Raw genomic sequence first — 10987 nt, 5'->3', positions numbered from 1 at the left:
ATGGAATGAATAGTCCAGGAGATAGTGACATCCCTAGGCTATTTTATGGTACAGAAGATATTATGGTACTTCAAACCAATATTTATAATAGAACTGAATATGAAAATATTGTTGAAATATTGGATTATTGGAGAAAATTATATAAAGACCCAGATTTAGGTATTGATGAAAGAAACAGGCTACTAGATCAGATAAGAGAAACTTATCTAGAAAATGAAGCCCTTTTACAACACTTTAATTATGATATTAATATGTCAACTAATGATGATGACAGTCAATCATCCTCATCTGAAGAATCAATAGATCAAGATATTTCATCGGAAATAAATAACGGGAAAAGAAAGGCAGAAGAGCCAATTGATCCCGAATTATTTGGCACATGGGGAGATGGAGAAAATTTTGACTTTATTCAAACAAATGAAGTTAAAAATGATACTACCATTGGAAGTACCTCCAATCCTACACCTGAGCCAGTAATATCTAGAAAAGATAATAATCATAAGTATCCAATAGCTCAAAATGGTACTTATTTAGACTTGTCTCATGTTCCTTTTAAGGATCAACCACAAGCAATAGATGATTGGGCACAATCCTTGGTCAAAGGAAAAATTCCTTGATTATATTGCAGCAACTCTCCAAGGAGATGTGTTGCAATGGTTAAGACAGTGGGAAAAATCTGAAATTGGAAAAAGTCAGAAAACGACTTTGTTAACAAATTTTCTCACACTTGACACAATTTTAGCTGAATTTGCAAAAATCATAAAAGAAAATTTATGTGGTTTTGCAGGAGATACTAATTTGCAAGCAGATGCAAATTATATTCTGACTAAATTAGAATTATGTAATATTTGTCTTTTTGAAGACTATGTTCAAACTTTTAAAAAATATTATTATCTTATTGATCCACCGGCAAATCAACCCTGGTTAGATCAATTTTTTCATAAACTCCCTAATCCGTGGGATGAGTTATGTATTAAAACATATCCTGATTTTCTCAAAAAAATGGGGAAGGAAGACAATGATAATCTTGGTTTTCGCATTAATTATGTTCTAAGGCTGATAGCAGATCGGTGTCTAGAAGCAAAAGCGAAAAAACAAATAAAAAATCAAATTTCCAACTCACAATACGGTCAAAAATGTTGTGATAAAATTTTAAAAGAAAATTGGAAAATTGGTTGTAATACTTTTCCTAAAAGAAAAGGATTTTCCAAAAAGCGTAGAAAATATAAATGGAAACCTTGGAAAAAGAACAAAACTTTTTCAAAAAAGAAAAAGTATATTCGAAAAAAGAAACCAACAAGTGTTTCAAAAAAGAAAACTTGTAAATGTTACATTTGTAATGAAGAAGGTCACTATGCTCCCGAATGCCCAAAGAGGGGAAAAAGTGCAAAGAAAATGATCAAAGTCCTTGAAGAACAAGATTTTGAAATAATATATGGAGAAGAAATTTCTGATGAAGAAGAAATCTTATATGAAATTTCTAGTGATGAAGAAAGTTCAGATGAAGAACTAATCTTCGTGATGACTAATAATAGTCAAGCAATATCTCAAGAAACAGATAATATATCTCAAGAAGAATTGCAGGCAATTCGACTTGGAGATGTAATCGGGGAAGAAAAAACTTTTACCGATGAAGAATTAGCAAAATTCGAAAAAATGCAAGAAGTTGCTGTTCCAGAAATTTATAAACTTTCAAAATTCAACTTCTTTTCAGCAAGAGTGTTTGAACAATACAGTGGTAACACTCAAGCAAAATGGTCAGAAGAAGGAAATATTGATATTCCTTTTTTTGATAAGAAAAAGGTTGCAAGATGGAAAAAGAAATATCCTGAAATTCAATATATTCATATTGGATTAATTCAAGTAACCATAACAGCCTTATTTCACCAAGGGATAGATACTCCTATTTTGGCAGTAATTTTTGATAAAAGGTTTTCCGACCCAATGAAAGCAATCATTGGAGGAATTCAATCTAATTTAGCTAATGGAGTAGTTTGGTTTAATGTTAAACCAAATTTCTTTATTTCTATAAATGATCCTAATCTTGAAGATACAGTCAGAATAAGAATTAAAACACAAGGATTAGGAATGAAATCAAACTCTCATGATTTGGCTATTCGGTGGAAAACAATTCACGAATTCACCAAATTTCCTGAAACAAAAACAAAATCAAACGATAATAAAATCGTTGAAATCTTTGAACCAAGACCATTTGACACGGTAATACAACCTCGTCTAATGAATTGGAGTGATTTAGAAGTCCCTCGACAATGGTTAATCCAAGACCTAGTGGGACAAGGAGAATCTTCTAAAATAAAAAAACCTGCACAATTACAAATGCAGGCATCAGGAAAAAATTTATATATTGAAAATACAGTTCCAAAAATTAAAAGATCAACTTCTGTATTTGAAAAAGATTTTACTAACAAATCATTTTCAAAGTTAAGCATTGGAGAATCAAGTAATAATTCTAATCAAGAATCTATTACTTCAAGCAATGTTCAGATTCCTATTTTTCCAGGTACAAGAAAACTTGAACATATTAAATCTGCATATATGTATCATTTTCAAACAAAAAAAGATGATATTATTTTTTCTCCTAGCCAAGGAAAAAGAAGATATACATATGTATTGGGAACATTTAATTTTGCAGGTTATAAACCCTATAGCCTCAGTGTTCTCATAGATACAGGAGCTACAGTCAGCTCATGTAAATGGAATGCCATACCAAAAGAAAAATGGACATTAATGAAACATCCAATTTTAGTTACCGGAATAGATGGCAACCATACTTCCATACAATTTAAGGCTAAAAATATAGCTATTTGGTTAAATGATAGCAAATTCATTATACCAAAAATTTTATGTTTCCCGTATATGCATGGAGATTTCCTTCTTGGCAATAATTTTATATATAAATACCTTCCAATGCAAATACAGGAAAAGGCTATTTCATTAAGCATAAACCATGCCTTAATTCATATTCCTTTGTTAGAACAACATAAATACATTTGTGATAAAGAGTTTGCGCCCGTGCCGCGTGGTGATTTAACTCCCATCATCAAAACTATTGATGAATCACATTGGATTTATAAAATTTTAGAAGAAAATTTTAGTGAACATCCATTAAAACTATGGCAACGTAGTCCACGTTATTGTAGTTTAAAATTGAAAGACCCTAATGTTATCATTAGAGTAAGACCAATGATCTATACTAGACAAGATATAGATGAATTTGATATTCAACTCCAGGAACTTCTAGACAAGAAGTTAATTGAAGAAACTAAAAGCCCTCACTCTAGCCCAGCTTTTATGGTAAGAAACCATGCTGAAATTAAAAGAGGAAAAGCACGAATGGTAGTCAACTATAAACGGCTAAATGAAAATCTAGAATTTGATGGATATTTTATTCCACGAAAAGATGTTTTGATTAACTTAACCAAAGGATCAAAAATCTTTAGTAAATTTGATTGTAAAAGCGGATTTTGGCAAATTCAATTAACTGAAGAGTCAAAAAAATTGACAGCCTTCAGTACACCTAGAGGACATTACCACTGGAATGTTATGCCTTTTGGGTTAAATATTGCACCACAGGTATTTCAACGGTGGATGGATACAATTTTTAAAGATCTTAAAGATTGTTGTGTAGTTTATATTGATGATATACTTATCTTCTCTAAAACCAAGGAGGAGCATAAGAAACATTTAAAATTACTTTGTGAAAGATTCCAAAAACATGGAATTATTTTGTCTCCAAAAAAGATTGAATTAGAAAAAGAATCAATTGAATTTTTGGGAATAATTTTAGACCAAAAAGGTTTAAAATTACAAGAACATATTTTGTCTAAAGTACGAGATTTTCCTAATACTCTTGAAAATATAACACAATTACAGAGTCTATTAGGCATTTTAAACTATGGACGAAATTTTATTAAAAATCTTTCAAAAATAGAAATTCCTTGGTTAACTAAATTAAGGAAAAATGTTGTTTTTGAATGGACATCAGAAGATGTTGCTTTAATTAAACAAATTAAAGAAAATGTTAAAACTTTACCAGATGTTTATCTTCCTAAAACAGGTGATAAATTAATTTTAGAAACAGATGCCTCAGAAGCATGCTGGGGATGTGTTCTTAAAGCAATACCAAGTAATTTATGGTATGATAAAGAGATACCTTTATCAGAAAATGGGATTAGACCAAGAAAAAATCCAATACCCATAAAATTACGAAAAGAAGAGTTAATTTGTGGATATAATTCTGGAACATTTAAACCAAATGAACAGAAATATATTATTTTCGAAAAAGAATTACTTGCAATAAAATTGGCAATAAAGAGTTTTCATATTTATTTAGCCCCAGAAAATTTTATTGTACGCACTGATAATAAGGCAGTAAGAGATTTCTTGATCAATAAAAAACCTATTGAGCAAGGAAGAAGATTAGCCTGGTATAATAAAATTTCTGAATATACTTTTGAAGTAGAGCATCTTAAAGGTACTAACAATTTTCTTGCAGATTTTCTTAGCAGAAATTGTTTTAGAAAATTAAATTGCTAAACAAGTAAATTTAATTTTGCAGAAGACCTCTAGACCAAGAGGAAACAATGGATAAGAGTAAACAACCCGCTCAAGGAGATTGGGTGACAATTGCTAGAAAAGCAAACCCCAAAGAAGAAAAAGTTTATGTTGTGTTTGCAGGAAAACAACCTGGAATTTACACAGAATGGAAGGATTGCAACACACAAGTTTGCAACACACAAGTTTGTGGATATTCAGGAGCGAGCTATAAAGCATATGATAGCATGACCAAAGCTAAAAAAGCTTTTTACAGTGCACCAGCTATGCCTGTTTATCAAAAGAATTTTTGTCAAATGAGAACTAACCCAGTTCCAACTAATATTCAGACATCTAGACCAGATGAATCTGAAATAAAAGATTTTTTCAATCCTGGTATATCCAGAGAAATTTATACAGAACTCAATGGAGTTTGGAAAACTCACATTGTAGACAACAAAGTGAAATTTCGAAAACACATGGGAGTTTTGGCCAACAAATTAGCTGAGCAAACAGCTAAGTTAAAAGATTTGCAAAATCTTTGTTTCAATATTCTTAAACAAATGAATTGGAATGAAGATTTTAATTTTGAAAAAATAAACAATTTTCTTCAACTATCAGATCTCATATCAGATGAGTTTTCTGACCCAGTTTTTGAACAAATAAAAAGAATTTGTCTTTTTGAAAAAGCAAGAACTTTGCTTCCAAAAGAAATTTTTATGTTAATTAAAAATCGAGTTGAAGATCATCACGACAAGATTAGACAAATCTTAGAACGATCTTATGATAAATTAAATTTGAAAGATGGAATTCCTAAAATAACCATCATGGCAAACCATGACATGTGGTTTTTTGAGGATATAGATTGGGGAATAACTAATCAAGTTATTTTTCAAATTTTAGATCCAATTCAATGGATAGATTATCCAATGATCATCAAAACAATGCTCTCATGGATAGTAAAAGGCTTTCGATGGAGCAAATATTTTACTTTTTGGATCTCCAGTACTATTGGTTGGCGAGAACGAGAACATTTTTTCCAACCATACCAGATTTGGTATCTTAAAGAAACTGAAGATTTTGAATTTGAAGATGATTATTTAGATGAAGATCACCAGAGAGAGCGATTGGAAAATATCCAAAAACTTTCTTTAACAGAATATTGGATAGACAGTCTAATATCTGTTTCACAAGCAGCGTCCAACATCCATGGCTCAGCAAAATTGCCATTCATGGTTACAGATGGAAGAATATTATTTGTAACCCATTTTCCCATAACATATCAAAGGTCTCCAACACAAATTAATGAGGCTCTTGACATGTTAATAAATCTCAAAAAGAGAAATAATTTGGATCTTCCGTTGGAACTAGCCATGACAGCGGATGATGTAGAACATTTCCGGAATGAGCAATACAGCCAAGATCCGGATTCCCCCCCATCAGAGACTGATGAAGAATATCACAATCTCATCAACAGGATGGAAGCATAGTGGACCCCACTATCAAATGCAGCTGTCTCCTGATCGACTCCAACCTTATCCAGGACACGTGGAGCAACCTGCATTATTTGGCGGAAAGTGATCAGCCACATCATTTCAGCCGACGCTACACGACAAATCAGCTCAGCCAGAGCTTATCTACAACAGTCTATCTCTTTGAAAACCGGGGAGAGTAGACAGTACTATCAGTGTATATAATTGTAAAAACTGTAGCAAAGAGCAAATAATTGTAGTCCTTTTGTCTTTATTTTTGTCTCTTTGTATTTACTTTTAGATAGATTTTTCAAAAAGCCTACGACTAGGCTTGCCTAACTAGTTAGAAAAATTGACAACTTTTAAGACAAAAAGTCTTACAAAGTTAGATATAAGTTAGATATGTAATAAGTTCTATTTTGTTTGTATTCTCTTCTTGTAAGACTATATATTGGCCTTTATGTAGCATATATGCTTGGTTGTTTTTGGCTCCATATCAGATGTTTTTGGTGCTATTTAGGTCACATGTTATCTCTGTTTTTGGTCGGATTGGTGGCCCTTTGCATGCTTAACATACTTGCTTTGTATTCCCTTGGTTGTGCCTAGAAATGCATCATGACTTTTGACTACCATGCTCTCATATTTTGGCTTCACTTTGTGAAGTTCTTGACCATATTTTGTCATGCATGAGGTCTGTTGGCCACTGGTTTGGTCTTGTTTAGCATGCTTGATATAGTTTCTTTGCATTTTGGATCATGAGCCTTGAGTGTATGGATCATTAACATGCCTAGCTTGGCCTATTATCATCATTTGGCATTAGTTGAGATCATATTCCAGTCCATATAATGTGGTCTTACATTGTCCTTTGTGTCTCTTTCAATGCCTTGATGTGTTGTGTTTTCATGCATTGACATGTGCATTGTGTATGCCTATGTGTTTGGGTCATTTTAGGGCTGCCATACCAACAGGTTTTGGAGCTATTTTGCATGCTAAAATTCTGTTTTTGGGTTGTATAGTTCATGCCATGCTTGTTTGGGTTAGTGGTAGTGGAGTGCCCTGTTGTTATGCCTTAGCCTTGGGCCCCTTTTGACTTGCATGCTTGTAGTGCATTTTGTCCATCACTTGAGTCACTTTTGGCCACTGGTTTGGGGGGTGTTTAAGGCCTCCCATTTCAGTCTAAGTCCCTTCTCGGACATGGTTGTATTCATGAGTTGTTGCCTCTAATCGCATGCTTGCATTGTACCATATTAGCATTGCATGATGAGTTTCATTGTAGCATTGCATGTTAGGAACATTGCATGCTTGCCATGATATGTTGCATTACATTTGGAATGCTTTGGATTTTAGTGATACGTTGCATTTTCGAGCCATGTTTGCATAACATGCATTGCATTGCTTGGTTTGGGGTGTCAAACCAAGTGTAAAGGGGGAGAAGTGTTCATACTACAAGTGATGTAACGCGTCTCAACTCTCGGTCACCGAGGCCCTTGACTTTGGCATGATAGGGTTTTGGTATTCATTTATATGTTGCATACATTTTCATTGAATTGCAACCTTGGCTCCTTAGGCCATCACGCATCAAAATGCATGATTGATGGCCCGAGGGTCGACGGTCATGCTCCCTTGAGTCCCTTGCATGATAGGGAGTGTGCCCGCGCATTTGCTTGAAATTCCATGCCATACATTGTCTGTCCTTGTTGCTGTCAAAAACCAGTTTTTGCAGGGAGTTTTTGTCGACCGGCACTGTAGAGTGCCGACTGGCCATGGATTGGTGGCCGAAAATATGAAACCCCAGCCGGTGGATAAGTTCCATGGCCGGTGGGTATCCCCTTCAGCCGATGGTATCCTACAGGGTTCAGGGAACCTGTCCCAGGATTTTGGCAGTTTTCAGAGAAGCAGGGCAGTATAAACAGAGGCAGCAGTGGTATGGTACGGGCTTTTGGGGCAAGATAAATCCGAGCATGCATCATTCACGCATCCCGAGGCAGGGGCTGCGGCCATCTTCTCTTTGTATTTAATTTGTTAATTAGATTAGAAATTTTGTAATAATTAATTTAGTATTATTTATTCGGACTGTAATATTTATTTGGACCCTCCGAGTGAGGGCAATTGTGTAATAAGTGTGGGTGCGTGTGTGCATGTCTTCCAACCCCCACTTCTTTCTCCCTTTTATTTACCCGCTTATGATGGTAGACTAGGACATATTTAAATTAGCATACCTTATGTTATGCATGCGTGCATCCACACATTTGTCTTACATGCATCGGGCTCGGCGCATCACTCTAACTGCATTTGTATTTTAATTTCAAATTGAATACGTGTTAGTTGTAGCATTTCACATGTCATTGTAGATTAGCCGAGCCTATCTTAGTTGCATTTTGCATGTGTTGCATTAGCCATCTTAACATGAACTAGGATCATGCATATGATTACTAACTAGTTTCTGTTTTGGCTTGGAGTACTCTGTAAGTTCTTTTTCTTTAGCATCCTTGCATGCGTGTGAGTGTTGCCATGATAACATGATTACCATTAGGCTAGCTGCTTATGTGATATAACTGCTTGAATGCCTGTGGGTGAAGGTTGGATTGTCTGAGTTGGAATAGCTCATTGAAATCTGTGTTTCAACCTACTTGCGAGTAGCAAATTCCAAAACATTTTTCAAAACAAACGAATATGCAATGCTTATTTCCAAATTGGGCGATCTAGTCTATACTTTTGTGCTGTGCGCAAAACATAGTAATTCTAGGCTAATAATCGGGATAAGAACACATAACGTTTTCAAAAACTGATATCACGGTTAGTAGAGGCCGATCTTCGGATCGGGCAAGAGGGGGTGCTCATAGCTGACCTTCTCCAATCGTACCCTAGCTCCCGAGCCGAGGCAACTTTGGTGATGACGGACACGTGACCTTTGGCACCAAGTCAGGGTTTCCTAAATCTCCCCCTTAAAAAATATTTAGGTGGCGACACTGTATCTGGCAAAGCAGTCCATGTTTGGCACTTCTTTTCTAAAAATCTGTTTTCTCAAAACGATTTGCCGGATTTGGACTCTTTGGTTCAGATTAAGAACCGTGACACAAATTGAGTCCGAACTGTAGCACGAGGGCCTCACGTGGGCGCGTCTACCATTTCTGGCGACTCTGCTGGGGATTTTAGAGAGCTTGACTCGAACTCGTGATATCCTGTTTTGATTTCATTTATGTGTTTCTTTGCATTGCATGTGCATTGGTGTGCCTAGGACTCCGTGTTTGCCATCTGCCATTCCTGAACGGTTTGCCGGAGGCTTGACTTTGTCAGAGCATGCCATAAGGCTGATCGGTTGTGGGCTCTAACAGTATAGGAACACAAACCCCGGTTTTTCCGGGGCACCCTTTTCGACCATTCGACCTAGTGCATATTCGGAAACCATAGTGACCATTCCAAGCTAGGACAGGTTGCTTACCCGATTATAGGTTGTTTGAAACCGCTGCGTGCATAGTGAAACCCTAGCTCCTGACAAAATAGGACAGGGAAACCCTACCCCTCCATAGGGGTGCTTTTGGCTCTCACTTATCTGTTAGGTGCTTTAGAGTTGGCCTCTACAGGGAATGCATGTATCAGTTTGCAAGTTTGGGCATCAGGCCTGCGGGCATCACTATCAGTATTTGGGGAATCAGTTTTACCTAAGGGTATCAGTTTACAGGCAAAATTTTGGGGCAGAATTCAGTAGAGGGCACAGTCATCCTAGTGCTCATATCTGTTTTGGTGAAATCAGGTTGAGGTGCTGTCTGTTCTCTCTTTTGCTAGGTAGTCCTGGAACCATAGCTTCAGAAGGCTCCGATATTCCCCGAGGTTCATCGGACTTGTGCTAATAGACTTTGTTAGGTCAGAGATTCAGTTCAAGGGCAATCAGTGCTCCTTTGCCAGAGACAGGGTAAAAAGGCCAGTCAGGCACAGATCATCAGTCTTCGGATCAGCAGTCATTATCCATCTCACCTGTGCGCAGTTGGGTTGAGATATCTGTTTTTACCTTAGGAAGGTATATCGGTTGCTCAGTTAGATCGGAACAATATGTCGAGTCTGAAAGAGATGGTGCGCTAACTCCAGGATAGTATGAAAGCCATACAGCAAGACACTGTCCGTCAAGCAGAATTCGCCAAGCAACAGGTTGTGGTCATAGCCCAACAGGTAGAGACAATTGCCAGATTAGAGCAGCAAACTGGAGTATGTACTTCACACCAGGCTCCTCCCCCACCAAGAGTTCCAACACTCGGGGAGATAGCTAATGTCCAGGAAGATACGGACATTCCGACAGGGCCAGCTCTGCCCCCGGTTCTACCCCAGCTATCTAAAACACCCACTAACCTACCAGACCCCCTCTTTGATATCGAGACAAACCCCACAGCATTGAAAGTGAGCAAGCTTGAGAAATTGTTCAAGAAGTCTCAGGGGGCCCACTTCATTCCTGACATTGAAGACGGGTATACAGACTCGGTTGTGACGCTGTCTGACAGATTCAAAATGCCGCATATTGACGGTTTCGATGGGTCCGGGGACCCCATGGTGCACCTGAGACTGTTTTCAGACATACTAAGGACGATGGGCCTCACCAGATTACAGAAGCTATCATTGTTTGGCCGGACCCTGTCTGGGATAGCCGCAATCTGGTATGCAAAATTGGAGAACTCAGTGAAACAGAATTGGGAAGAGATGGCTGAGGCCTTCAGTGATCAATACTCCTACAACGCACAGATTGAGGTCACAACTCGTGATCTTGAAGTCACCCGCCAAGAGCCAAAGGAGAGCTTCTCAGAATTTGTGGCCCGCTGGAGGGCCAAGGCCTCAATGATGACTATTAGGCCAACAGATAAGGATCAAATACGGATGGTTGTACGCAACCTCCAGCCCAAACTAATGCAGAAAATGATCGTGCTCCCCTTCCCTACCTTTTCAGATTTGCATGAGATGGGAGTACAGATCGA

This window comes from Camellia sinensis, chromosome 8 (assembly GCF_055761805.1).
Source record: "Camellia sinensis isolate YWXY chromosome 8, ASM5576180v1, whole genome shotgun sequence".
In the NCBI taxonomy this organism is placed as follows: domain Eukaryota; kingdom Viridiplantae; phylum Streptophyta; class Magnoliopsida; order Ericales; family Theaceae; genus Camellia; species Camellia sinensis.
This window is presented reverse-complemented; position numbering follows the sequence as displayed.